Here is an 11592-nt window from a genome sequence, read left to right as displayed (position 1 = left end):
AGCATAAATTTTGCCTAGGGAATAATGATATTAGAAGTGATCACAGTATGCAGAATAGATAAAAGCAGCGGCTATTGTGCGATTGATCCATCGGTGTAGAAGCAGAGCTGAGTGGCATGAATGACAGAGTTCTATGATGCACCTGTTTCTAAGTTATATTACATCAAAGAGCAGGTGGGGGATTGAATGTCAGAAATTTCCGCTAATCAAAAAAAAAAAAAAATTCCCAGCATGTACAAAAATAGCGCATCAGGAAGAAAGCTAGCCAAGAATCCTTGTGGATAAGTCAACTTTGTATGTACATGGGGAAAATTTACAGGGAGAGGGGGGAAACTCTATAATACAGTCCCCCATTTGCACCCTGATATGGTATAGTCCCAGGGTGGCCAACCTGTGGCTCAGAAGCCACATGTGGCTCTTTCACACATGCTGTGCGGCTCTCAATGCCCACCCCCACCCCACTGGCCAGCTTGGAGAAAGCATTTCTCACTTTAAATAACTCCTCCAAGCCAAGCCAGCCTGTGGCTTGGAGAATGCATTTACAGTTAAAATTACTTCCTTCCCCAACTTCCTTCCTTCCTGTCTTGTGGCTCTCAAAACATCTGACATTCATGTCTTGTCCCTCTCAAACATCTGAAGTCTATTCTATGTGGCTCTTACATTAAGCACATTTGGCCACCCCTGGAATAGTCTGCCCAGCTCAATTGTGGCTAGGGTTGCCAAGTCCCCCCCAGCTTTGCATGTGCGGCGTAATGACGTCACCCGCAAGTGATGTCATCGTGCTGGCGACATTGCACGCCAGCTGCTCTAGGCATTTCTGGGAAAACTCTATGGTTTCCCCAGATGCTCTAGCATTCTGGAATGGAAAACTCTATGATACCTATTGTGCCACAGAGTTTTCCCTCTTAAATTGCTAGAGCGTCAGGAAAACTACAGAGTTTCCCTGGAAATGCCTAGAGCGACCAGTGCATGATGTCACACGTAAACCTGTGAGTGACATCATCGTGACATTGGGGGAGGCTCCCCCTGCTGGCCCAGACCGGGGGTTTGGCAGCCCTAATTGTGGTAGATCTCGGAAGCTAAGTAAGGTCAGCCCTGGGTAGAACTTGGGAGACCACCATGGAAGATTGTAATGCAGAGAGAGGCAATGGCTCTGAACATATATTTCCTAGAAAACCTTGTGACTGCCATCTTGTCGCCTGGGAAAGGAGAAGGATAGTAGCCATCACACACACACGCACACACGAACACACACACAAAACACCCTTTATTGGCATATATAAGACAGAGGGACAGCCAGGTTACATATTTAGAATGTACAAAATCCGTACAGAATAAAGTTAGGATTACAAAATAGAAACATAGTAGCAACATACTAAAACCTGATTCATAGCAAGAACATAAGAAAATAAGAGAAGCCATGTTGGATCAGGCCAATGGCCTATCCAGTTTAACATTCTGTGTCACACAGTAGCCAAAAAACCCCCACGTGCCATCAGGAGGTCCATCAGTGGGCCCAGAACACTAGAAGCCCTCCCACTGTGCCCCCCCCCCCCAAGTACCAAGAATACAGAGCATCACTACCCCAGACAGAGAGTTCCGGAACTCTTTGTCTGCCCTACCAGAACAGAGGGAATGGCACACCATGCAGCCTGGAAGTTTTGGAGGAAGTTGACTCCAATGTGTGAAACAGGGCTGTATCCTTGCCCCAGCACTTTTTAATCTTTTTTTAAATGATCTAGCCCCTGTTTAATATGCAATCGATGGGCATGCCCCTAAAATTGCTCACCGTCACGTTCCCATCCTTTTATATGCGGATGATGCCGTCTTATTATCATGTTCCCAAATTGGATTGAGGCGTCTATTATACCAAGTTGTGACCTATCTCAATAACGACGAGTTAACCCTGAATTATGGGAAAACAAAGATTTTAGTTTTCTCTAAATCTTGGAAGCAACTATCATGGTCAGTCCAGGGAAACCCTATTGAACAGGTCAAAACTACCAAATATCTGGGGATTAATTTTTCCTATAATGGGAGCTGGGCAACCCATCGCAAGTGCGCTCTAACAGTGGCAAGAACTAGTGCCTTGGCTATTGCCCGTTTCTTTTATCTGAAAGGGAACCGATATGTCCCTTTGGCCCTAAGAGCTTTTAATGCGAAATCTAGCCCCCAACTTTTATATGGTGCCCCCATATGGATCAGTGCCTTTGATTACACCACTGAAGGCCTACAATCCTTCTTTTTGAGGAAAATTCTGGGACTACCCAACTGTGTTCCTTATGCTGCAATTTGCTGCTGCTGGAAACTCGCGCCTGGCTTTTGACCTTTAAGTTTTGGCTGCACCTTTTATTTAACTCTGATCAGAATTCTTTCACCTTTTTGATGCTGATGGACCATCATGCATCCAAATGGTTGACCCTGATCCAAAAGAAAATCACATCCATAGGAATTTCCTTGGATGCATTTTATCTATCCTCTGCTTCTGCGGTATTTCAATCCATCAAACGTAGACTACTAGATATCCAGTTGCAACGTCTAACTGAGGCAGCTCGGAAAACTTGCTCCCCAAGCTATCTGGGTTTATCCCAGATTCCTGGGCTTTTAGCTCCCTATTTCCTCTTTTTAACTGATCCTCACCAAAGAAGAGCATTCATGCTGGCTAGATTTAATGCATTACCATCGGCCATCCTTTTCGGAAGATACCACAGAATCCCCCACAATTTTAGACGATGCCCTTGTAGTCAAGGAGTCATCGAAACGGTCCCTCATGTTCTTTTGGACTGCCCTTTTTATAGCAGTCCACGTGCAAGATACCTAGATGCACTGCTTTCTGACCATCAAGGCCTTTCTGACAATGCCAAGGTTCGTTTTTTACTCCACGGGAAACACAACTTTGTCACTACTCACGTTGCTTGCTTTTTACAGGTTGCGATCCAAATCAGAGAGGCTTTTACTCATGCATAGCCTACTGCTATTTTATGTCATTTAACTTTTGCTGGGTTTTTTAAGGTTTTATTATATTCTATCGTGTCACTGTTGGTTTTAAAGTATATTGTATTCTTGTATTCATGCCAATAAAGGTCTATGGTATGTATGACTCCAATGCAATTATTCATTTTTCTCCCTCAGTGATGTTCCCTACCCAACACAAATGCTCTGTCTGCCATGGAGCTCCATCTCCTTCGCTGTGCTAATTGGAAGTCACATGCATAGTCCAAGAAGGGAGAAAGTTAGTTAGGACGCCCTTCTCAAACCTCCCTGATCTGCATCTCACATTCAATCTTGGTTCTGTTTGTCCTTTGCATTCCTTCCTGCCCCCTCTCTTTGGGTGTAACGTGCTTCCCTGTTTGTGTGTTGACTGCTGTCCAGTCGCTTCTGACTTATGGTGACCCTATGAATTAATGACTTCCAGGGGTGGAATTCTAGCAGGAGCTCCTTTGCATTTTAGGCCACACACCCCTGATGTGGCCAGTCCTCCAAGAGCTTGCAAAAAAGCCTTGTAAGCTCTTGGAGGATTGGCTGCATCAGGGCGTGTGTGGCTGAATATGCAAAGGAGCTCCTGCTAGAATTCCATCCCTGGTGACCTCCAAAAGATCCTACCATCAACAGTCATGGTCAGGTCTTGCGACTGCCTTGATTGAGTCAATGAATCTCATGCTGGGTTTTCCTTTTTTTGTGCTGCCTTCAACTTCTCCTAGTGGGTTTGCTGTTACGAAAATAAAGCATTGCAAGAAAAAAATAAGCAGCCCTCCCCTGATACATGTGCAACAATCATATAAAAACCTGCTGTGTCTTTTAATTAAAAACGTATCCTGTGTTCACCTTAAAAATATGGATCATAAAAATACCTGTCCCATCCACCTGGACAGGTGAATTTCAGCAAGTTTCCGGGGAGGAAAAGGAACAATGATTGATCCCATGTTCTGGAATCACACACACACACACACAAAGAGAGACTTGAGAGTTGTGTGTTAGTTGTACATCTGATTTCCGTGGGTATGCATGATCCTCATCGAGGTAGAGTGATGAATTCTCATAAATATTCATGGCATGTAGAATTTGCATTGAATCTGGGGGTGGGATAAGGGGGAGAATTAAACCAGGAATTGTTAATTAACTACCCGAGAGAGTGCTTCTCAGCGGTCTCTTCGCACTTTTTTTGTAATCACCTTTGATATTTTAGGTATACATATACACCTTTGGTATTTTAGGTACCATACCATACCAAACCTTTAATGGCATAAAAGATTCAGATAAAAATACACAGAATATAAAAATTTAAACATTGGAGATAAAATCAAAATAAAACCGAGCTTACAGATGCATTCAAACATGGTCAGAATTAAATTTAAGGATGTCAGCCAGAAATTTTGCCACAGCCTCACTAACCACCCCCTCAGTATCACTCAATAAATAATAACAGGGTGGCAGAATAGACAAATCTGGAGAAAAAGAAAGCTTGTCAAATAAATCTTTACGGAGGTTATGGTATAAAGAACAATCAAGCAATATATGCTGGATTGAGTCAGGGGTATTTGCTCCACAGGAGCAAAGTCTGTCGGCTAAAGGGACTCGCTGATATCTCCCTTGTAAAACTTTGGAGGGAAACGCGTTTAGTCTGGCCAACATAAATGCCCTGCGATGACTTGGAGTGGTTAGGTCTGATAGATAATTGGGCATTTTGCCACAAAAAGCATAAAGACCTAAGGAAGCTGGAGAGCAAATATAAGGGTCAGTTGGCCGTAATTTCGTTTCCTCCAATTCCCATAGTCTCAGTTTAATACATCTGAAGATATATGACTCATCAGCGGTAGAAAAATCATCTACCTCTAACCCCAATTGATTGAGTTTAGACAGAAGCACTGCTGTCCAGGATGAAATATATGGGTCTCTTTTCATACAATCAAGAAGGCTGTTGGGATCTGTCCTAAAATGAATTTTGAGCCAGAATTTAAACACTGCAATCCAGGCTTTTGTCTCCACCAAAGACTGACCCACTTCAGAGCAGAGAGCAAAGTAGGACACACATTTTGGCAAACCAAGAATTTGTCTAAAGAATGAGGCTTGAATGCCCTCCACTTTTAGGTATACACCTAAGAAACCCAGGTGCCATCAGGAGGTCCACCAGTGCGGCTAGAAGCCCTTCCACTGTGCTCCTCCAAGCACAAGAATACAGAGCATCACTGCCCCAGACAGAGAGTTCCAGTCTAGAGCTAATAGCCACTGATGGACCACTGCTCCATATACTTATCGATTCCACTCTTGAAGGTGTATATGCTTGTAGCCATCACCACCTCCTGTGGCAGTGAATTCCACATGTTAACCACCCTTTGGGTGAAGAAGTACTTCCTTTTATCCATTCTAACCTGACGGCTCAGCAATTTCATTGAATGCCCACGAGTTCTCGCATTGTGAGAAAGGGAGAAAAGTACTTCTTTCTCTACCTTCTCCATCCCATGCATAATCTTATAAACCTCTATCATGTCACCCCACAGTCAACATTTCTCCAAGCTAAAGAGCCCCAAGCGTTTTAACTTTTCTTCATAGGGAAGTAGCCATCATTAGCTTGGAATTAGCTATCATTACCTACTTCATAATAGCCATCATTACCTTGCAGCTGCTGAGGAAGGGGCTGTGGCTGCCCAGCTTGATTGCCCACCCAGTCAGGAACACCTCCTCCAACCCTCCCAAGGACCCCCATTGAGCCGCTGAAGACCATAACTGGCCTGTATGCTTTCTTCCTGGCATGCATGGGACTAGGGCTGGATTAACAATTAGGCCACGTAGGCACTGACCTATGGGCCCCCACACTTTTAGGGGCCCTGGGCCAGCTTCCCCCTGTCAAGCATTGTGTATTCATTATATATTAAAGAAGCCAGATCTTAGAATTGTTACCTTTATATTATAGAATTGTTACTATATTATAGAATTGTGGATTGTAGAGTTGTTACTAACCCGAAGTTAAAAATGTGAGCACATCCAAGTAGCAGCCCCCACCTTTCTTCTTTCGCTTTTACTAACAGATGCAGGAATGTCCTCTTTGAAGATAAGACCTCCTGGGACTTGTTCTCAGGCTCAGCCAGGCCTGAACCCAGGATGCGCCAGTCACAATATAGATAAGGAGCCCAGCGTGTGAATTTCACACGTGAATGGAGAATTGTTTATAGAACCTTTGATGTGCCATTTTAAGCATGTATTCTAGTGCTACAAAGTATCAGTTCCATTCTTCAGCTTGAATGAGCCACAGGGATTATCAATAAACCTAACTTTGTTTCAAAAACCAAGGACTGGTTATTTTGAAATCTCATGCTTGACAAACCCCCCCCCCCAGCTTCCCCCTGCTTGCAGCCCTCCAAGCCTGCATGTGCAACCAGCCACTGAGTCGCTCCTTGCCAGACTTGCCTGGTGCAGCTGCTGCTGGTTTGCCTCTCTCTGCCTCTCTGCTGCAGCTTTGCCAAAGGGGGTTTCGAGAAGGTGCCTGCAGGCTATGAGAGGTGGGGTGGGGTATATGACTCTGAGATAATTTGTGAGGGAGCCCCCCAAGACTTCTACTGCCTAGGGGCCTCCACAGGGTTTAATCCAGCACTACATGGGACAGGCTGGCTATATCTTGGTAAATTTGAAAAAAACTACAAGATGAGAAGGAAGAACCAAACTCCTGTCCTGAAGCACGTGCAATTCATCTGCTACAGGATATCTTCCATTCCAGAAGGAGGGGCTGACATCTCTCCTGCCTTCTCCATGAGGACTAGTGTCCTGAAATAAATTTTGTGCAGCTTCCTGGACTGCAGAGGATGTAGCTCAAGATAGCTGCTCTTAGAAGTCTTAGACCAATTTCCCACTAGCCTTACTCTGCTCTCACTTTGCATATTAGGCCACTCCTCCCTGATGTAGCCAATCCTCCTGGAGTTTACAGTAGGCCCTGTACTAAGAGCCCTGTAAGCTCTTGGAGGATTGGCTACATCAGGGGTGTGTGGCCTAACATACAAAGGAGTTCCTGCTACAAAAAAAAAAAACAAAACCTGGATCCAGACCAAATCCTATCACACTGATGGGCGATAAAAGCTATCCTAGGGAGAAGACTCACCTCCTCTGTTGTCTGGATATCAGCTCAGATTAATGGAATCCCGAAGCAAGTATTGGAGGAGCCCCGAAGCAAGCAAGAAAGAACATAATAAAATGTAGAGGTTCTGGAGCTCCATTCCTGTGAGTTCCTGCCCAAAATGAGGCCTAGATGTATTCAACAATTCCTGACGTGATTAATCCAGAAAGAAGGAAGAAGTAGCAGGTGAGAGCCAATGTGCTTTTAACTATAAATGGAACCATTATATTGGTATTTCATGAAGGAAGTATTTCCCATCTTGAACTACCAGGCTCAAAGATTTAATATAGACTGTGACAACTGTCTACCAAATTCCTGTATGGTAACCAATGCAAGGCTACCTCCAAAGACATCGCTTCCCCAATTGGATTTCCTTCCTACCTTCTTTTTACATATTTGGATTTTTTTTTTTTATCAGGGCCACTTGCTCTTCTCCACTGGTTGGAGAAATGAGTAGAACTCTTCCTTAGACCATGAAATTGGGATCAGATTTGTCCCAGGAAGTCTGCAGAATTATGTACATACTAGGAGTAAAGCCCATGGTGAAGAAAAATACAATAGGCTCTAGAAGGTGGCTCTGGGCGAGTGCCCCCTACCTTTGCTGTCTTCCAACCCACCCAAGTGAAGGCATTTACTTCCCCCCACACTTCGGATCTTCCAATCTCTGACAGGATGGGGCTGGAGCGATACCATGCTGCCTTCCCTCCTGTCTGCAGAATTAGCAATCTCAATTGCCTAATAGCAAATAGTTTCTCAGAAGGACTCATTTCTGTTATGGTGCCCAAGTCCAGCTCTTTCTTTCATATAGGCTTCCCAACCCTCCCGCCCTGGCGGGGGACCCCCGAATTTTCAGCCTCCTCCCCCGCTCTTAAAAAATCTGGGGGCAGGGGGAGAGAGAACATACCTGTAGGCATCATGTTGTTTTACAGCTTGGGATCCGTTTTTAAGGCTGCACAGGAAACAGGAACGGCCCTTTAAGGCTGCACAGGAAACAGGAAACAGGAACGGCCCCTCCCTTCCTTTTCCTGTGCAGCCTTACTTTCGTTTTCCCAGCAAGCACATTCTGCTGGAAGAAGACCAAGTATGGTAAGTGTTTGTGTGTGTGAGAGAAAGAGAGAGGGAGGGGGCAGGGAGGGGGGATTCCCTGGTATGGAGGCCCCCCCTTTAGAAAGCGGGGGGGGGGAAGAAATGTCTATTAGGCACTCTATTATTCCCTATGGAGAACGATTCCCATAGAGAATAATAGGGAATTGATCTATGGGTATTGGGGGCTCTGGGGAGGCTATTTTTTGAGGTAGAGGCACCAGATTTTTAGTATAGCAGCTAGTGCCTCTCCCCAAAATACCCCCCCCCCCAAGTTTCAAAAATATTGGACCAGAGGGTCCAATTCTATGAGCTCCAAAAGATGGTGCCCCTATTCTTAATTATTTCCTATGGAAGAAAGGCATTTAAAAAGGCGTGCTGTCCCTTTAAATGTGATGGCCAGAACTCCCTTGGAGTTCAATTATGCTTGTCACATCCTTGTTCCTGGCTCCACCCCCGATGTCTCCTGGCTCCACCCCCAAAGTCTCCTGGCTCCACCCCCAAAGTCCCCAGATTTTTCTTTAATTGGACTTGGCAACCCTACTTTCATACCCTGTCCTTGAAATATATAAATGTTTCTGACTTAAGCTGCAGACAATTATGCCAAGGAGGCTTTAGAGCCCATGGGGCTTTCAGCATGCAAAGGAAAGAGGCATTTGTTTGGTAGAAAAACAAACAGGCTGCAGTGTTTTAATGTGTAATTGAGGGCTTGCTGCTGCCATATTCGTAGCCCTTTTATTATCTCGAATGGAAACCTCAAACACAGAACCCCTTTTTTTCAAACTGATATAATTAGGTGGCTCAACGTTAACAATTAATTATCACATTAATAAACAGCTATTACTCTCCTTCCACTTTCCACCACGCCAAAGTGGCATGATTATGAATGCATGGCTGTTGGGCAACGTAATTGTCCTTAAAGGAAATCATTGCAATTTAAATAAAATTGGGGAGATGCTGGTTAGGCAAGGCCGGAGGGCATGCATAGCAGATACTAAACCAGGGACTGTAATTTCCCCAAATCACATCTTCCCAGTAATTTCGCATCGCAGAGTTGTATCTGTTTTGTCAGAGGGGGGAAACCGTTCCATTTTGCTTAACAATTTTATAAGGGCATCGCCCACTCAAGGACACAACATGCAATCGCTTTGTAAATATTAAGCTGTCCTAGTGGATCAAACCATTGGTTCCTCAAGGTCAGTGATGTCCATTTAGAGCGGCAGTGTCTCTCCACGGACTCAGGCAGAGGTCTTTTGGATCTTTTAACTGGAGATGCTGGGGATTGAACTTGGGCAGGGGTGGCCAAACTGCGGCTCAGGAGTCACACGTGGCTCCTTCACACATATTGCGTGGCTCTCGAAGCCCCCACTGCCCCTTCGGCCAATTTGCAGATGGTATTTCTCTCTTTAAATCATTCTTCTGAGCCGAGCCAGTCAGTGGCTTGGAGAAGGCATTTAAAATTGAAGTTGCTTTCCTTCCACCTCTCCTTCCCTCCCCGTCTATTTGCCTTCTTTCCTTCCGGCTCTCCAACATGTGACGTTCATGCCTTGTGGCTCTCAAACATCTGAGATTTATTCCATGTGGCTCTTACGTTAAGCAAGTTTGGCCACCTCGGAACTTGAGGCCTTCCACTGAGCTAGAGCCCTTCCCTGGCAAACCATTACCAAGGTTTATTAGTATTAATTACGTGGTTAAAACAATTTTATTTGGTAACATATCGTATCAAATTATATTTCTTGCATCATTAATAACTTCTTTTATCTATCCCATATATAACTTTCTACCCACCCCTCCCCCCGTTACTTGACCCCCGCTGGTGTTATTTACTTAAAGTACTAATGTTTAAAGGTACCCTTAACTAATAAAAACAAAAATTAATATTCTGCTTTTTTCTAAGACTTAATCATTATCAAAATTGTGCAATGTCCTTTTATTTTCCACTCTTTTTCTACATATCTTCTGAACTTTTTCCACTCCATCTTAAAAACTTCTAAATCATAGTCTCTTAAAATTCTTGTTAATTTGTCCATTTCACTCCATGTCATAACTATTACAATCCAATCCCATTTCTCTGGTATTTTTTCTTGCTTCCACAACTGCGCATATAATGTCCTAGCAGCTGAAAGCAAGTACCAAATTATAGTTCTATCTTCTTTTGGAAATTTTTCCATTTGTAATCCCAACAGAAAAGTCTCTGCAACTTTCTTAAATTCATATCCCAAGATCCTAGAAATTTCTTGTTGAATCATCTGCCAATACTTTTTTGCACTTTCACAAGTCCACCACATATGCAAGAAACAACCTTCATGTTTTTTACATTTCCAACACCTGTCTGGCATCTTATTATTCATCTTTGCCAATTTCTTAGGAGTCATATACCATCTATACATCATTTTAAAACAGTTCTCTTTAATACTGTGACACGTCGAAAGCTTCATAGAGTTCTTCCACAAATATTCCCAAGTTTCCATCTGTATTTCTTTATTTACGTTAATTGCCCACTTAATCATTTGAGATTTCACTACTTTATCTTCCATACACCATTTTAAAAGTAATTTATATAATTTTGAAATTAATTTTTCGTGTCTCCAAGCAGAACTTTTTCCATTCTGTTTGCTCTTTTCTTATTCCTTCAGTTTTAATGTCATTCTTTACCAAGCTCTTTATTTGTTGCATTTGAAACCAATCATATTTATTATTCAGCTCTTCAGCAGTTTTCAATTCTATTTTGCCACTTTGTATTTTTAATAGTTGATTATATGACAACCACTTTTCTTCACCCGTCTCAGCTCTTATTTTTATCACTTTGGCTGGCACTATCCATAACTGTTTTCTCTCATCTCCATATTTCTTATATTTCATCCATGTATTTAGCAAGCTGTTTCTTATATAATGGTGATAGAAAAAGCCGTCTCTCCCCCCCCCCCCAATAATACATATAAGTGTGCCAGCCAAATTTATTTCCATGACCTTCCAACGCTAAGAGGTTTTTTTAAACAACATTATCCATTCTTTTATCCATACTAAGCAAACTGCTTCATGATATAATTTTAAGTCTGGTAATTGAAATTCGCCTCTCTTTTGCATCTGTTACAATTTTCATTTTAATTCTTGGTTTCTTCCCCGCACCCACAAACTCTGAAATTTTTCTTTGCCATCTATTAAATTGTTTACTGTCTTTCACAATCGGAATAGTTTGAAACAAATACATTATTCTTGGTAGAATATTCATTTTAATTGTGGCTGTTCTACCCAACAGTGACAAATTAAGTTTATTCCACTTTAACATATCTTCATCCATTTTACGCCATAGCTTCTCATAATTATTTTTGAACAAATCAATATTCTTCATCATTATCTCCACACCCAAATGTTTTACTTTGGAGGTAATTTCACAGCCCGTT

The sequence above is a fragment of the Heteronotia binoei genome, chromosome 3, assembly GCF_032191835.1.
Source record: "Heteronotia binoei isolate CCM8104 ecotype False Entrance Well chromosome 3, APGP_CSIRO_Hbin_v1, whole genome shotgun sequence".
Lineage (NCBI taxonomy): Eukaryota > Metazoa > Chordata > Lepidosauria > Squamata > Gekkonidae > Heteronotia > Heteronotia binoei.
This window is presented reverse-complemented; position numbering follows the sequence as displayed.